Consider the following 18,044-nt stretch of genomic DNA (forward strand, 5'->3'; position numbering starts at 1 on the left):
TATGAAATTCATACAAAAGTTCCATATATGCTCACTCTAATCCTCTCATTTTACTGTTTTTGTCTTCTATTCTGTTTCAGGCAGCCCCTGGGGCAGTCTCTCCTTGTCCCCAAACACAGTATCTTCCCCCTCCTTCAAATCTCTCCTAGCAATCCCCCATAATCAATAAGCCCATCACAATATCTTTTTTCAACTGCTGTCCTGTGCTCTTCTGCTTTATCTACTTAGATTACCAGATCTTCAGGGCCCAGAACATTTTACCTTTGTAAAATACTGTAAGTATTTCCTCAATACAGCTTTCATACATATTTTCCTAAAATGCTGCCTAATTTCAAGGTACAGTAGGTCCTTCCAAGTCTAACCTACCAGTTTGGTATGTACACCTCTACCCCGATATAACACAAAATCAGATATAACGCAGTAAAGCAGCGCTCCGGGGGGGACGGGGCTGCACGCTCTGGCAGATCAAAGCAAGTTCGATGTAACGCGGTTTCACCTATAACATGGTAAGATTTTTTGGCTCCCGAGGACAGCGTTATATCGGGGTAGAGGGGTATTAAATTCCAGCCTTCAAAATCAAAAAGAGGAAAACCATGAATAAAAGATTTAATGCAATGAAGTTTGATTAAAAAGGCAATCCTCAGAGTCAAAAGAAGAGCTGTTTAGTAAAAAAACAAGCAAAAACAAACCTCCCACAGTTGTGGCAGTAGCAATGCCACTAGCATCTCAACAACTGGAGACTTAGCGATGTAAACAACACCCCAGCCTTATTTTAGACTATTGAGAATGATGTCAATATTTTCCTCGAATGGAGCAGGACTAGTCATTTTAAAACCACAATGCCCAAGACTGTTAGGAATTCTCAAAGTTCAACGCCTCTTCTGCTATGATGCAAACTCTGAAATATGCATGCAAAACATGAGGAGTGATCCATGTAGTCAGGCTGATAAAATGTCTTGTGCTTCTTGATTAAGAAAACCTCTCTTTGAGACGAACACTGGAAAAAATTCCAAGTCTGTAGAAGACAAACACCAAATAGCAGGAAACAGAAGGATCCACTATAATTTAAACAACCTAATTTTCAGACACACCAAACAAATTACGGTACTATAAAGATATCAAATCAGCTATAGAACTTTGCTAAATATTGAAGGAACTTGTAAGAGAACGTCAAATGCTGCTAGTTCGAAAAAATTTTGATTTTTTTTTAATTACTTTTTTCTGGTTTTTATACAATTTAAATGAGCACTGCTCATCTTGACAAGATTACAACAACGCTGCTTACAAAAATCTCATTTTGTTTTAAGCAGTCTGAAGTACTATTTATTAGCACCATTGCTGATTTGTTTCTGAAAGGCATGTTAGGATGAATATATAGGTGCACCTTTACATCTCTGCAGATGAGAAGCGTATACAAAACAAAGTATTCAGCTCCTGTCAGTACCTCAAGCTTCAACAGCACATTACAATGAAAATTAATTTGTAAGCTACTGTATCTTTACCATCAGCCTCTTTATCTTCACTGTCTACCACATGGACACCTATTATAAGCATATTAACATGACAGCTCATTGCAGTAAGTTCAACTGGCAAGTTCTTCAGGGAAGCCTATTGAGAGGATGAAGTATCTCAGGATCTCTCTATGAAATCTGTATGATTTCACTAACTTTTTTTTTAAAAGCTAGAACTAAATTATGACTTAATTTTATCACTCTTCCTATTCACTACAAATGGGCAGTAAGTCAGTTCAACCCCAGTTTGGTCTCGATTACCCAAAGCTGCTGTTAAGTTTACTGAAGTCTGGTTACATCTCAGGAGGGATGGCTTTTTATGCCTTCTCGTAACTTTGCTTGTTCATAAACAGACATAAGGTTGCTTAGCACTGCCTTGTGCCCTTCTAGACGGCGAAAGGTAACTAAACTTTACCGTAAACCTCTGAAAACCCCAAAACATACATTTAACATGTTCCCCCACACCCCTAAATATATTCAGAGGTGTGAAGGGGCTCAATCAACAAAATGGGATGATCTCAGCAGAATGAAAGCACAACATGGAGATGTATATAGCCAGAAACAACAGCTCTAAGCCATGTAAATTGTACCATTCATCTCAATGGGAGTTCTCCATCCCCTTCTGAATTCAGAGGTATGTGCCTATAGCATCCACTTAGCCACTGTATCTACACTCTACCCCATTGCAGACTTCAGGGGTGTGAATACAGAGTGCACCAAAATGTTGCACTCCAACAGCCCTTTGTGGATGCTGCTGCAAACTAAAGGTACCTAGCTTGCGTTAACACAGTCCACGTTTTGCAGGGAGCGCACAACATTTTGGCACACTACAATTTGCACCCCTGTAGTCTAAACCAGTGGTTCTCAACCAGGAGCCTGGGGCCCCCTGGGTGGCCACGAGCAGGTGTCAAGGTCTCTGCCAAGCAGGGCTTGCATTAGACTTGCTGGGACCCAGGGTAGAAAGCCGAAGCCCCACCACATGGGGCTGAAGCCTGTGCAACTTAGCTTCGTGGGGCCCCGGGTAATGGCCCTGTTTGCTACCCCCTAATGCTGGTCCTGGCTTTTATATGCTAAAAACAAACAAAAAACAGTTGTTGTGGCACACATGGGCCGGGGAGTTTTTATAGCATGTTGCAGGGGCCTCAGAAAGGTCGAGAACCCCTGGTCTGAACTGCAGTGCAGGTAGACAAGCCCAACAGTCTCATCTCCCCTCAATACTGCATGCCTGTGGCATGCACTGCGCATGCCTGTTCTCAGCTCCCCAGCCCAATCTCAGCACTGCATGCCTGTGTCAGGCACCAAACAGCCCTGTTCTTACCTCCCTGCACAGACTCAGACTGCAGAGTTCAGCGAACCCCTCCTGGCACAGTTCCATCCTGTTAAGGACTCTTGGGTACATCGCTCATCTCATTTTCAGTATGGCAGCCTAGCCCCATGTCACGGTACCAGGCTTCATATCCCAGACAGTACCACCCACCAAATTCTCCCAAGGGGAGGCTCAGACAGTCAGATGGCATCATGGGTATGCTTACAGGCTGCTGACCCTCATCAAAATTGCACTTACAGCTGACACTATTAAGCTAACGTGCTCAGGCTCTTGTACAGCAATACCTTGACACATTTCTGAATGGGTCCTTCATTCCACTGAATAGCTGAGATCAGGGGCACTCCAGCAATATGAGTTTTATGACGGTCAAAGATTAACTGCTTTTCCTAGCTCTGCCCCAAGAAATGTTAAAAGAATTGAAAAATCTAAAAGCCAGATCATTTTTAGGTGTAGCTTTATCTTGAGAAACTTCTGGACCAAATGTCCCCCAAACTCGTTCCACTAACCCTATTCCAGGCCCCAGCGAGGCATACCAATTCTCAAAACAATCAGAGAACGCACATGGCGTTTATAGCATTCAAACATCTGCCCTTAATGTGGGAGCATGGCACAACCTTAACTATGATGCAGCATGGGTGACCCCCATAAACTAAAAATATATATTAAAAATAGATCATAGATGTAGCCTTGCCTTCACAGATCTCCATGTGCTTTGCAGACATCCGTTAGTTATCCTAATAGAACCAAAATACCCATCTCATAGTGATGTCATGATGGCTACTTAGCATTTTACAGACATTAGCTAAGCTATAAAAAGGCTAATTAACTTCACTGTTATGACACATTGGTAAGTATTTGCTGTCTTATTTTACAGATGAAAAACTGAGAACACAAGGGAACGGTCACACAGTGACAGCGTGAAGTACAGCCAAGAACAAACCTCAATTTCAGTACCTTGGTCAAACCTCTGGACAACATTCCATGATTCATTTTTCAAAAGTAGCTTAAACTCAAGAAAATAGTTGGGAAAACAGAAGTCCTGTTATCTTAGTACACACAGGAATTGGTTTTATTCAATATTCTACTTCTACTGCAAAACACGAAACAAAGAATATTTTTAAAGGCGCACACACGCAAGCTTGAACTTATTACAGCTGACACTGAATTATAGTAGCAAATCACCTTGCAGAGGGTCTTCTCAACTTTTATCACATCCTGTTTAAGCAGTTTATTACTTGATTGTGTCAGGCTGAGACCTGAATATTTGACTAACTTAAACAACTGTAGATTTAAGTCTGGGTAATCAGTGGGGGAATCCAGTCCTGATAAGTGTTCCGCATCTCCAAAGACCAGGTGCAAAGTGTCAGTTCAGTTTCAGTTGCTTTTCTCTGCTCCTCTAACTAAAAACTTTTAAAATCCCAGTGGACTTTCAAGAATTGACCTATGTCCAGGGATAACTCAGTGGTTTGAGCATTGGCCTGCTCAACCCAGAGTTGTGAGTTCAATCCTTGCGGAGGCCACTTAGGGACCTGGGGCAAAAATCAGTACTTGGTCCTGCTAGTGAAGGCAGGGGGCTGGACTCAATGACCTTTCAGGGTCCTTTCCAGTTCTATGAGATAGGTATAAGGGGCTTGCCCACTATACTAAATTTTTTTCAGGAGGTTGGACTAGATGACCTCCAGAGGTCCCTTCCAACCCTAATATTCTATGATGATTCATGTATTAGGTTTAAAGAATTCTGCCCCAAAATGAAGTTAAAAGAATTATTATTGGGATTGAAAGAAAAAAAATGAAATACTTCTAAAAAGATACAATAACCACAGGGTCAACAAGAATGAGGAAAAGAGTAGAATAAAGGCTATTAGTACATCCTGCACTTATCCGGTGGTGCGCATAGGTATTTCAGCCATGGCATATCATTATACATCACAGAACTACATGCTGAGGGTTTCAGTCTGATTCATGGATCGTTCCTTTGTATTTGGATAGAAGATGATTGGATTTTTGGTTATTGGATTTTTAATTTGGTTTGTCCTACTCTGTACATACTGTCACACTGCAAGAGTGTGATTCAGGCACCAATATCAGTTGAGGAAACCAGTTGCTCCAGAGTCGTACATCATTTTTTAAATAAATTGCAGTGCACTAAAAAGGGAGGGACAGGATGGCAGCCATGCTAAGTGAATGAATTAGGCCTGGTCTCTGATTAATCTCTGGAGGCATATGGTCAAATCAAGATTTCCTTTAGCAGATCAGTTTGTGACATTTTAAATGGTTGATTTTTTTTCCTAGATGCGAGCATTATATTTTAGTCAGTCATTAGAAGTTCAGCACCTTCCTCTGATACTGGCTCGTCGCTGACCACCATGTGCTGTGCTCAAGGCATATCTCTCACAAAGCAGAGATCGGCAAATTGAGTGAGGGCTGCTGTAAATTGGGAACTTACATCAGTGTAGCTACATCTCTCAGGGGTGTGAAAAATCCACACCTCAGACACGGAGCTATACTGACCTAACCCCTGATGTAGACGCTGCAAGGTCAATGGAAGAATTCTTCTGTCGACTTAGCTACACAAAGGTGATCCATCTCTCCAACAGGCATAGCTAGGTCGACAGAAGAATTCTTCCACTGAACTTGCACCGCTTGGGTGTGAAAAATGCTGCATAGTGCTTAGGTCAGAACACTCCTATCCCACTGGAGAGAACCACCATGCAAAGCTGTGTGCTGTTAAAACACCACCCCAGAATAGCTGCATTTGAGCAGTGGGTAAAGTCACCCCTATGTATAATTTATAAAGCTTTACACACACACACACACACACACACACACACACACACACACAGTTATAACCATGCCATTTTTATTGGTCAGAAACTAAGTATATCTGGTATGAACACAATGCTAAATTCAGAATAGTTCTGTGGTCTCTTATGGACCTCTTGAGAGATCAAGCCCCGATATAGGTTTATGCAAAATACTATATTGAGTTACACTATAGAACTTTTCTGCCAACAATGACAGAGTCCTTATGTCCACAGCCTGCAATACTGGAGTCATTTGCCTTGTCAATACCACTTGTCAAATTAAAAAAAAAAAAAAAAAAGCTATACATCAAACTGTTTTTAAAGACCGTTCCCAGGTTTGCATTTGGCATTGAATCAGATCAGTGTGCCAGATGCTATATCGGTTGTACACAAATATGAATGCAAAACATTACAGATTCTCAAATTGGCAACTGCACTTTCAACACGACTGATAAGAGCCTCTTGCATTACAATTGTTTAAGAATTTTAATAATTCGGCTTCTATAATAAGTCGACCTTCAGAAAACTGGGCAATCTTGATTCTGGCACAACACTAGCAGACTGAACAGGGGGTGGGGGGGAATAAAGGTTTGGTATTTATTTTTGCCCAACTTTATGTAATTACTCATGAAAAGACTGAGTGCACACATGAACACATTGTTTTGTTTAAGGTTTCTCAAGGTTTAGGTTTCAAGAAAGAACATTCTTAAAAGGATGCTAAAGGATTCTGAGCCTGTACACTGACAATCCAATTTTTGGGTCAAATCCAGTAGCCCGTGGAAGTCAAAGAGACTGTTCATGCAGGTAAGTGTTGCAGGATCAGGCTCTTAAAAATGCCCAAGAAAGCATTTTTGTCTTAAAATAACTATGAAACTCATAGTATGTGCACACCTGTTTGTTTACAATACTTGCTGTCAATGTCCCATTCACTCATCTCTGATCACACAGGTGACTTATTTATACAACACCCAGCACCTCATTGGGAATCTTTGCGATTTCAGCCCAAAAAATATATTTCATTTGCCAAAGAATTTAAAATTGTTTATCTGACTTTGCCTTTTATTTTTAAAGGTGTTTATACTTGAAGAACAGCAACCAAAGAAGATGTCTATCCTAACTGCAAGTACATTCAAACGTTTCCTGTGCTGTTTAAAATAAAAATATGTACATTGAAATTGGGATGGGTATGTGCAGTTCCCAGCCCAGTTACAGAAGCCTGCTTTTAATAGGGCTTGGGTGTGTCAAATGTCAGAAAGACTATGTCATAAGATGGTCTAGGCTGTGAGGTATAATGGAGGAATTTAATGCAGATGTACTTAACATTAGTAAATGTACACCAGGGGATAGTGAGGCAGGAAGCAGACTAAGTGGGTCCTAATCTATCTCTAGAGCCTATGATTCCAATTTTTTAATGACTAGTGCATTCTCTAACCTCATAATATAGGATTTTTTTTTTAATATGGGGAACAGCTAGGCACAAAACCTATACCATGATATTTAAGTTATGATACAACTCTAATGCTAGCAACTTCAAAGCTGAGTAACCTTTAAGTTTCTCTCTTGCTTTTTACCCCTTCCTTCCCTTCACCCCAAATTGTGCATGCGCAATATTTAACAAATGATCACTACTTAAACATAGGGTTAGCAGCCATAACTTCAACTGTGGCTCAAAATATTACACAAAGGCATTGGGAAAACAATATTAAGATTGCACTGTACACTATGAGCCACATGTAGCTCTGATGTATAATAAACCTTACATGAATAATACTCCTTGCTTGGCCACCACACCCACAGAAATACAGAAAACGAATGCCAAAAGTACTAAGTCACATTAAGAACATCCATATTCACCACTACGAAGTTTAATTCCCTTATTCTTCTAAGCAGTGAAACAACAGATATGTAAATGCACAGAAAAGGAGGCCTCACCTTTAGCTGTAACCATACCCTGATGGAGCCATTTAAGTGAGGAGCTGGACGAACCTATCAGGAAAACTCAGACAGGCCTAGTAGCTGCTAATCTCTGAACAGGTGGTGAAAAACAATTTTTACGAATCAGATTCAGAAAGCAGACTGCATTCACTATGTATTGGCCATAGGGTTCCTCCCTGGACTCACACAGTAGACAGTGCAAGAGACAAGCCCACAGGACTGCCAAACTGGGTTGAACAAGGCTATATTGATAAGGTCAAGTATTTAAGTGTACAAAAATCTTTAGACTGTTCACGCAAAGCTTAAGCACACAAGACAATTACAGAAGTTAACAATCCACTTTTGCAGCCCCCAGCAAAAGTTAACCATGTTGCAAGGACAGTTATAAATGTTGTAGTGCCCCTGGATGGTTAACACACAAAAACACAATTGAGTATTACATACAGGACTGAACTACTACAAAACTGTAGCATAGTATATTGTAAACAGGCAATGTCTATACTAGACAAATCAGTAAAGCTGTACTGGCAAACCCTCCTAACGTAGAACGTCGACACGGGTTATGCCAATATAAAAAAAGGGGTTTTGACAGCATACTGCAGCTACACTATGACTTTTGCCAGTACAGAAATGTCAAAAATATCACACCCCTAATCAAAATTATACTAGCAAAAGGTTTTAATGAAGATCGGGCTATAGACAAGTTTAAAAAACCCAAAAAACTAAAAAAAGAAATCTTGAGCATCCATCCTTTGGGGTCCAGGAGAGGAAAAAGCTGTTAATAGTTTGTATTAGTAACTTGCTGTCCTCAGGACAATCCTACCTTCAAACCAAACCCTTTAATCAGTGCGTTGTATATGAAGCTCATATTCCATTTGCTAATGTTTAGAGCCAGGTTTTCAGAAAGGATTGAATAGCATTCATTCAAATACAGCCCCAAATACAAACCGAGGCTGATCTGTCAGTGTCCTTCTGAGTTACATCTGCTTTTCTGATCATTTCTGAGACACGTACTAGCCAAACTTTCTGAAAAAAGGAGTTATTTTCCAAACCATTAAGCTACGCAACAGAATTACAGTGTTAAGCACACATCCTATTCACTGGTTTCAGAGTAGCAGCTGTGTTAGTCTGCATCCGCAAAAAGAACAGGAGTACTTGTGGCACCCAGATTGAATCTATTTCCCCATGTTAAGTATCCTCACACCTCTTGTCAACTGTCTGAAATGGGCCATCACCACAAAAAAGGGTTTTTTTCTCCTGCTGATAATAGCTCATCTTAATTAATTAGCCTCTTAGAGTTGGTATGGCTACTTCCACCTTTTAATGTTCTGTGTATACATCTTCTTACTATATGTTCCATCCTATGCATCTGATGAAGTGGGCTGTAGCACACAAAAGCTTATGCTCAAATATATTTGTTAGTCTCTAAGGTGCCACAAGTACTCCAGTTCTTTTTATGGTACAGTATCCACTGTTACCATAATAGTGGATACAAGTAGTACCTTGCAATTGTTTATGTAGCAAAGTAAGATTAAAAAATTCTGATACTAATTAGCATGCTACAATCAAAACAACAAACATATGGAACCATAATTTTGCATGGCAGTTTACAGAGACTAGAGTCATGGTCCCTGTCCCAAAGACAAAAGGAAAGAGAAAGGGAAAAGAATAAAACTGCAATTGATGAAGTATGTTTATTCACTTACTGTAAGTTAAGCACATTATATACATTCTTAAAGTCACTTGCGTCTTCCAGAGCATAATGAACGAAGTATCAAATTTTACCAAGCGTCTTACCAGAACACAAGTAAAAACCACCATAACAAAGGAACTGTTCGTGCCTGCACCCAATACACTAGTTCTAGGATTGAGAACTTGAGAGTTTTCACATGATCAAATATACACTTTAAAATGTAAAGAAAAGGAAGTGGGATGAACAGCTGCTTTGTTAGAACTTTACATTTTACTGGAAAGTAGTAGTTTATGATTTCATAAGGGCCACTGCACAAGTATTAACACTGATCTTAAATGCAACCCTGTGTTGTACATCTTAGCTAGATCCAGAAAAATATCTCCAAAGAAATACATTAGGAACATGAAACTTAAAACATATACACCCCTTCCCCAGCTTTACTGGGTGATCTTCTTGTGTGAGAGGAAGCACAGACTAGTGGATAGACCATGGGGCTGGGAGCCAGGACTTCAGGGCCGTAATCCCATTTCTGTTATAAATTCACTGTTTGTCCTCTGTGGCTCAATATCCCCCTCCCCTCCCCGTAAAACTTGAATAAGAGCGTTTTAAACAGGAGTATTGTGACGCTTAAATGTTTGCAAAGTGCTTGGAGAGCCTCAGATGACGTGACAAAAGATGCAACTTTTTAAATAAATAAATAAATAAATGTGAGCTATAACAAACACGCCTACAAGAACAAGACCTACAATTTGAGACAGCATTGGAGGCTGACCAAGTTGAAAGTGCCCATCATTTTTTTTTTTAAATATTCAAACATTTTTTAATTCTGAAATAGGACTTGTGTCACCCATACCATAACCCTATGAGGAAGTCCCTGAACACGAGACAACACAACACGCCATCGGGAATCAATTTCATCAGTTAAAGAGCAAGGATGCATCTGGATGCAAGCACTGTACAATGTTTTCTTCTTCCCTTATCACAATGTACAGTTACACGGAAGGAATCACCCCAAAGAGGTGTCTTGTACTGTGAAACCCCATGTGTGCTGCAATGACCTGGCATACCTAAATCTTAACTTTACTGTCAAAACCTCAAACCCAGAAACCTGCTAAAAACCTGCATTAAATCAGGACTCTACCTTTAGGGCAGAGTGAAGTGGTACATTCTTTTTGTTTCTCCTATAAATATGGCCTCCCTAGACTTGCACTGAAAACCTGCCTGAATGGAATATTCATGATAAAATCCTGAGGCTAGGCAGGAAAGACTGCCGTGTGTTAAGCAGTCCAACACCTGTACTGACCAAACCCTGCTCCTTATCAAAACAGCTATTCGCAAAGCAAACTACACAATTGGCCTTGTTCCAGACACATGAGATCCAAAACACGAAGTCTTTCAGGGTGGTTTCTAACTTGTGTCACATCTGGCCTTTAGACACCTCTCTTCCTTCCCAAGCACATTGCTGATAAGACGTATGCAATGTTGGTTAGGTGTCTAATGTATTCTAAAATAGCCAACACACACCAAAGCCAGATTAGTAACACAATGCAGAGACTACAAACACAATGAGCCTGATGTGATCCAACACCTTTATTATATTTGCTAAGTGCTGACTATGTGTTTAGCATTGTATAAAAGACAATATACAAATAATTCCTGGTTATTGGGCAGCCTTGAGGAAGGATACCTATTCTCCTCCCATTGCCAAAAACCCATCAGTTCAGATAGCCCAAGTGAAGATCTGTCCCAGTCTGAGACATCCAAAAAGCCAAAATGTATTAAGTTTCAACTTGAATGACGATTGATTGTCATGAGGTACTGCAGGATAGCAAATTGTATTCTTCCCCCCAAGTGGGGTTTTCAGACACAGGAGGCAAGACATTTTTAAATGAATATCCTGGGTCCAAAAAGCTACATGCACATTACAAAAAGCAGCTGCTAAGCAAAAATAGTAATAATGCTAAAAGTAAGTAGTTTCAAAACATTTTGAAACAGAGGTGTGTCCCCTTTCTAAATTAAGGAAGTTTTAACTTTTGTAAAAAACAGCAACTACACTTTTTGTAAGTTGCATCTTCCTAATTAATTGTATTTTTGTGCTAGAATTAAAATATGACCTAACCAATTTCAACATTAAGGCTGATAGCATAAGATGTTTCAAACCCAATTGGGTTTGAAAGAGTCTAGAGGTTAAACCTCAAAGAAGTATGAAATGCGAAGAGGTCTCTAGACAGAAAGGAGGCTGTCTGAACAACACTGAGGTCCTACCCACATCACCACTATCTAGTAAATGCCTGACTGACTTCACCCTTAATTTCATGTATTAGTTCTAAAGTGTTTCTCTCTCTCAGGTTAAATTAAAAACCTCCAGCTTTCAGTTTCAGAGCACCGCCAAGACAGAGTAACTGACCAAAAATGCAGCAAGGACTGAAACTTACATATTAACATAATGTATACTTATTATTATTAAAGTACAGTGTTTCATACTAAAAACAGTGAACTGTGTGTGTTCAGTGACTAATTTTCAAACAATACTTGTGTCCATCTAAGTTTCAACAGTATTATTTAGCACCATTCATCCTGTGGCTCCCGAGGACAGCGTTATATTGGGGTAGAGGCGTATATATGTACAGTACATGTGTAATGCAGTCACCTGTAGGGGAAACGATGGCAATCAGTCGTAACAACAGCCTACAGGAGGCTGCACAACTTAAGGGAGGAGGAATGGTTGGCCTGAGGTACCCAGAGTAAACCAGGACTCTTATGAAGACTGCCATCGGATCTTTAATATCCATGCAACGCAGACAGAATTCTGGATTGTAAGGTTTTGTCCCAAAGACCCCTATACTGTAACATTCACAGTGTTGCATTTAACCTCCTCATGAGGGTGACGGGCTGTGCAGGCAATGGGAAGACAATGCAGAAATGAGTGTGTGAAATGGAAGTTTTACACAATTAAGCCTTTTTTATGCTAGAACTTGACAAAAAGAAAACACAGTAAAAAAAACTTTTTAAAAAACATTACACTTCCAAGAACAGCTTAAGCAATGTATGCTCTCATTACATTTCTAAGCATGGGTAAATACAGACTCTCACATGTTCTTACAGTGCCAGAGCCAGTTAGCTTCAAAGGCGCCAAACAATGTGTGAATGATCCCTATGCAACCGTAATACTGTTTCTTAGCCACGCAGTTACATTACAGATCATTACAGTAATTATAATACCTAATGAATCACGTTAGAATCTTTCCCCCACTTCAGCCAAGTAGGAGGCACTTATCTAATATAAACAAACACAAGTAGTTTTTTTTATTGGCTATCTGCATGGATAGAAAGTTTGAGAAAACTGCACCTGCATAAGAGTCAGGGTTTAGGCTGGAAATACTTAGTGGCCCGATTCTCAAAACTACTAAGCTGTCTCAGTTCTCACTGACCTCCCATAGGAGCTGAGTGCACTCAGCACCTCTGAAAATAAGGCCATAAGAGATTTAACTACACTACTAGGCACTGATTCTTACATATACTATCTTTGATTTAGTAAACTTCTGGACAGTATAGATATTTCTTCTGTTTTCATGCAGCTTACTGGACATATTAAGAAGTAACTTATGGTCAACCTGTTTAAAGAACTTTTACAGCTGTGATACTTGAGGAAAAAACCATTTAGGCAAAGATATTTACTTGCCTGATATTCAGCATCTCTTTTTGCAATACTGACCAAAAAAGACAGCAATGCCATTCTAGACTGCAAAAGCATCATGTCGGGGAGTAAAGATTAGATGTTGCTCTGGGATGCCCAGAACTTTAAATGGTCTCATCAGAAAGATTGCAAACTCTGGAGAAGAGTAACAAAAAGTTAAGGTGCTGGAGAGACCAAGTCCCAAGGAAAGTTTACAGAGCTAAATATAACCCACTCATACCTGCAAACACTTATATTAAGTTTGGAGGAATTTCACATGCATAAAACACAAATGGTGAAATCCTGACTCAATTTATTTCAACAAAGTTACGATTTCATCCATTGGTGGGAAAGCAGTTTAGGAGGATGGATATAATTACAGATAAATAAGATGAAGTTAAACAAACGAAAGTTAATTCTGAGTGTCTGGAAGTTCATTAAACTATGGAGCAGTCTCCCAAAGCAAGAGAACTGGACAATGCATCAGAAAACATATTACAGGGCTCAATCCCGTGTTGATTAGGGGATGAGCTAGAAGGGACCTAAAAGGTCCTCAACCCTAATTTCTATAACTGACTCCTTGTGCTCGTATAACTTTCCCCACCACGCAGTATAGTGTTTCCTGTTGCTCCATCCTGCAATGAAGCTATAATACTGTTTTTTGCAGCAGCACAGTCTGGTGCTATGGCAATGATGGGGAAACTGTAAATAGAGTCTATGACTTCATGGCAGGATCAACCAGAAGACAGGAAGGAAGGGAACAAGCCCTTAAAGATGTGCATGCATAACAGATTTCTTCCTTGGATTTACCTTTAAAATATATCAATTTAAATACACTACCAGCTGAATTCACCCACTCCCAGTATAAATTGATTTCTTTAGTACATAAAAATGGATAGACATTTTAAAAAAATTCTTCAAATCTGGCATTCCGCAAAGGGAGATGCAAAAGGTAACTGCTGTTCCAGCTGCCACACAACTACTTTGCCAGTACATCTTATTTTTCATTAGCAACACACTCCTTTTTCACCATCAGATATCTCCCGAGCAAAGGCTGCCATTCTTGCTAACCTGTGGTAGCATTTGGTTATTAGGACACAGGAGCTCATCACCAAACAAAAGCAAAAGGAAAGGTTTCACTCCTACACCTGAACACTCAGGAATGCTTAAGTATTATTCCCATTTTAAAGACAGGTAAGCTGATCATAAATTGTCACAGCAACTCAGTGGCAGACATCAGAATCCTGTGTCCCTAGTGTAATCACTAGACAACACTGCCTCCTGAAACCATACAGAATACCTGTCCCGTTATGACATTCCTTACATAGCGACTCCCACTATCGAACATCAATGCAAGGACTGTTTCCCTTAAGCATGGGTTTGTCCAAGCTGTTCAATAGTTGAAGTCGGTGAGTCATGAGCCTTCTCACCCACAGTGAAAGCACACAGAATCTACTGTTCTGCAGTGAGGTAACCTTTAATTATCAAGGCAAGGAACTCCCTTTCCTCATCAGATTAGGATTTGTAAACTCAAGTCTTGTTTTTAAACCTGTCACTGCCTCACTACGCTCACTTCAAGGCAATGAATTTCTTCTAGCCTGTGTACTCATGCACACAAAGCGCATGCTGCACAGCAAAATAAAGCCTTTGCTTCCCAACATTTATCAGCAGGATGCATCTCTATCTTGTATTGGCACCATTAAAAATAGCAGGCACGTGACAGACAATAGGCTTCTAATAAAACTAAATCCTTAGTGTGACCAGGCAGGATGATAGCATAGTCCATTCTGATTTATATCAGAAAGTAGTATTTACATACAAAGATGGCATTTGCAAGCCATGTAGATTTCTAGTTTGTTAACATTAATCCTATTTGGTTCACATCAGAGTAGCGTAACCAATTAAAATGATTAGTTATTACTCCCTTGCAAGTGAAAATATTTTAATAACCTAACCATGAGGCAGGTGGCCAGAAGGAACCAGTGACATCACTGTCCCGCTTGTTTATCATTAAAAAGCAACCCTCAAACCTGCAAGTTCTGCACTGTTGCCCTTATCCTGTCACTGTTGCCCTTATCCTCACTCACCCACCTGCATTTTATCTTAGATACGAGCTCCCTGGGGCAGGATCTAGAAGTGCAATGGGTGCCTAGCACAATAGAGAACCATCGTGACCTGTGGGTGCCACTGTAATTCAAAAGTAGTATTTATTATTCACAACAAATACCAAATGAGAAATGAACAACCCTCTTGGACTTCTAATAGTGGCTTTATCCCCTCTCGATCTTTTTTTTAATATTAATATAATTGTGCAAGAAAGTATGTATTATTTCATTTCTATAGGACCATAAAACAAAATGACATCTTGTCTGACTTGGCAGCCACCTGCAGAAAATAAAAGTTGATTATTCTGTTCAAGAATCTAAACCTGCAAAGTGCTGAAGATGCCCCAACTTCCACTGACCACCGTGGGAACTGAGATTGCTCAGCACCACTCAAGGTCAGATCCTTAGTGCTCTTTATTAAACTACTTTGGCCCTGATCTTGCAATAAGTTTTGCACAGGTAGACAGACCCCTCTGCTTGCACAGAGCCCCACTGACTTCACTATGAGTCTGGCTAAGTGGAGCTCTTTGCAAGAGCAGGGTCCTAGTCAAGACCAAGTTAGAAAACACTGACTGAGCAGCACGACTTCTGACAGACATTTATGCAGCTACTGACTTCCATTAGAATTAACATATGCACTAGCGTTTCTGGCAGGACAAAATATTATAGTAGAATCTTGGGCTATTTCAGAGCATGCCCCAATTAGGAAATATTTTGCAGAGTGCAAATACGAAGGTTTGATTTTATTTTTTTTTAAAGTTCGCTTGGGTAGTATTTGGGAGGAAACCTATTAATTAAGGTTGCTAGAAGTTTGCTCCCACTTTATCTTTATGAAAAATAAAGATGTTCAAGTGCATACACCTCTACTTCGATATAACACTGTCCTCAGGAGCCAAAAAAATCTTACTGCGTTACACGTGAAACTGCGTTATCTCAAACTTGCTTTGATCCGCCGGAGTGTGCAGCCCCACCCCCCCAGAGCGCAGCTTTACCGCATTATATCCAAATTCATGTTATATCAGGGTAGAGGTGTATTTCTTCTCTACCTCAGGCCTTAACGTAAGTAACATATCCCTGGTGTCATCATTAAAGTTCTCAGGGCAGGAACCTCACCTGCATCTTTGTTCGTGAAAGGCCTAGTATACTGAGGGTGCCAGCACTTACTGATGTATCATAAGCATTAGAAACTTTGATGAAGTCCATCTCCCTGCCAGGGCAGTGCAAAGTCCCCAGTTGAGGACATGTGACAAACTCTTTACTGCATTGGAATTAGTCAACAGATCAAGAGATAAATAGGACTGAAAGTAAAAGACTTTACATTGTGAGTAAACACTGGGAGTAAACACCCATTTTTCTTTTGAATTCAAGAGAAGAACCAATGATGCAGATACAGGGGAATGCATGATCATTCACCTATAACCCTGTGGATGCATATCAGGTGCAGCAGACAGGGTTGGACTTGATGGTATAATATAGCTTTTCCATCTTTAACTGCTGTGAGCTACTGAGGGTAGCCAGTCTAAAAATACACAAGAGTAGTAAACAGATAGGGCTAGGAATCCCCATTATGTTCACCCCTATCCACACCATTAACCTATGAATTACAGACACAGGAAATCTAACAGCCTTTACTTAGTCATCAGCATCTCCTAAAGTTTCTGTTCGCACTGCAACTTCAAGTTAACAGGTTTGTGTTTTACACACACACACCCCTTTACTAATACTAATACTAACTTAGCACTTGTATAGCATTCTAAAAACAAGCGGGCAGCTCATCACCCTTTCGTACCAAGACTGAAAGGACACTGTATTAGAAAACCAAAACAACCCTCTGAGGACACAATAACAGCACTTAAGATAAAGCTGTTTCAAAGCTAATGACATTGTGACCAGTGTAGCCTAAGGAAGATGTTACCCAACTTCAACCTCATTTATCAGAGCTGACTAGCTTAAGAGAGAAAGTTTAGTGAGACCAATTAAACAAATTAAACCTTGCATTGAGGCATCAGACACATGGGTCCCTAACTGCTTATCACAGGAGAGAGTGAGTCCACAAAGCAAACACTACCTGCAGCTGTTTGTCCAACAAAGTCACCCTTAAGCGTATTGAAAACTAATAAGAGTCAAGGAGATAACACAGAAAAATAAAACTCAAGAAGGGAAAAATCATCAGCCAGAAAGGGGGTGGAGGAGAGGGAGAGTTGGCCCCTGCCTGGACAGAGTAAAGGGGAAAGATGGAGGAAGCTGTAGTGAGAGGGGAGAGGTGTGAGGTGGAAAAGGAGAGTTGGAGCAGAGTGAGTGAGGGCGAGCAGGGACCTTTCTTAGGGCTGCGTTACCAGCTGGACCGCTTGTGGGCACCATGGGGAACAGCTGACAGTGATGGGGCAGGGGTGGGACAGGGTGACCAGATGTCCCTATTTTATAGGGACAGTCCCAATATTTGGGGTATTTTCTTCTATAGGTGCCTATTACCCCCAACCCCTTGTCCCGATTTTCCAGGTGTGCTGTTTGGGCACCTTAAGGTGGGATATTGGGGAATAAGGCAGCAGGGAAGGGAGATAAGGGGAGCATGGGGGGGAGTGCTCTCGGGAAGGAGGGGCCCTGGCATGATGGGGAAGACAGGGGAGTAGGGACTCCTGGAAGGGGCTGAGGCCGGGGGTTCGTGCAAAGGGCTATGGGGGGCGGGAGGGGGGAGATGAGGCAGGGGGTCGCAGGGATGGAGCTAAGGGTGAGAACGGAGGAGGGGGCTGAGTCAGAGACCTGGGAGAGGTTGACAGGGGGAGTTTATACATAGGGCTCGGAGAGAGCACCCAGAGGAGGGCCTCAACAGGGGGACTGGGAAGAGCCACTGAGGGGAGCTGGGCAGGGGACCCGGAAGGGGGACCGAAGAGGGGGGCGCAGCATCAGACCCAAAGGGGGCATTGAGGGGGGCTCGGTGGGGGGGAGACCGGGAACAGACATTAAGGGGAGCTCGGCAGGGGACCTGCAGGGGG

At 41.0% G+C, this 18,044-nt stretch overlaps 1 protein-coding gene across 4 annotated transcripts in view; it reads right to left on the minus strand.

Annotated features, from left to right (window-relative positions):
- OTUD7B (OTU deubiquitinase 7B) overlaps positions 1–18,044 on the minus strand; it is an 83,659-nt gene that overhangs the window by 65,071 nt on the left and 544 nt on the right. The window contains exon 1 of one of the 4 annotated variants that reach the window (XM_039513090.1): positions 690–706. The exons of the other annotated variants lie outside the window; for them this stretch is intronic. The gene's annotated coding sequence lies outside the window, so the exon portion shown is untranslated. Of the gene's footprint in view, positions 1–689; positions 707–18,044 lie in introns of those variants that run through there. 4 annotated transcript variants of the gene reach the window in all.

Source organism: Mauremys reevesii, linkage group 24 (genome assembly GCF_016161935.1).
Source record: "Mauremys reevesii isolate NIE-2019 linkage group 24, ASM1616193v1, whole genome shotgun sequence".
In the NCBI taxonomy this organism is placed as follows: domain Eukaryota; kingdom Metazoa; phylum Chordata; order Testudines; family Geoemydidae; genus Mauremys; species Mauremys reevesii.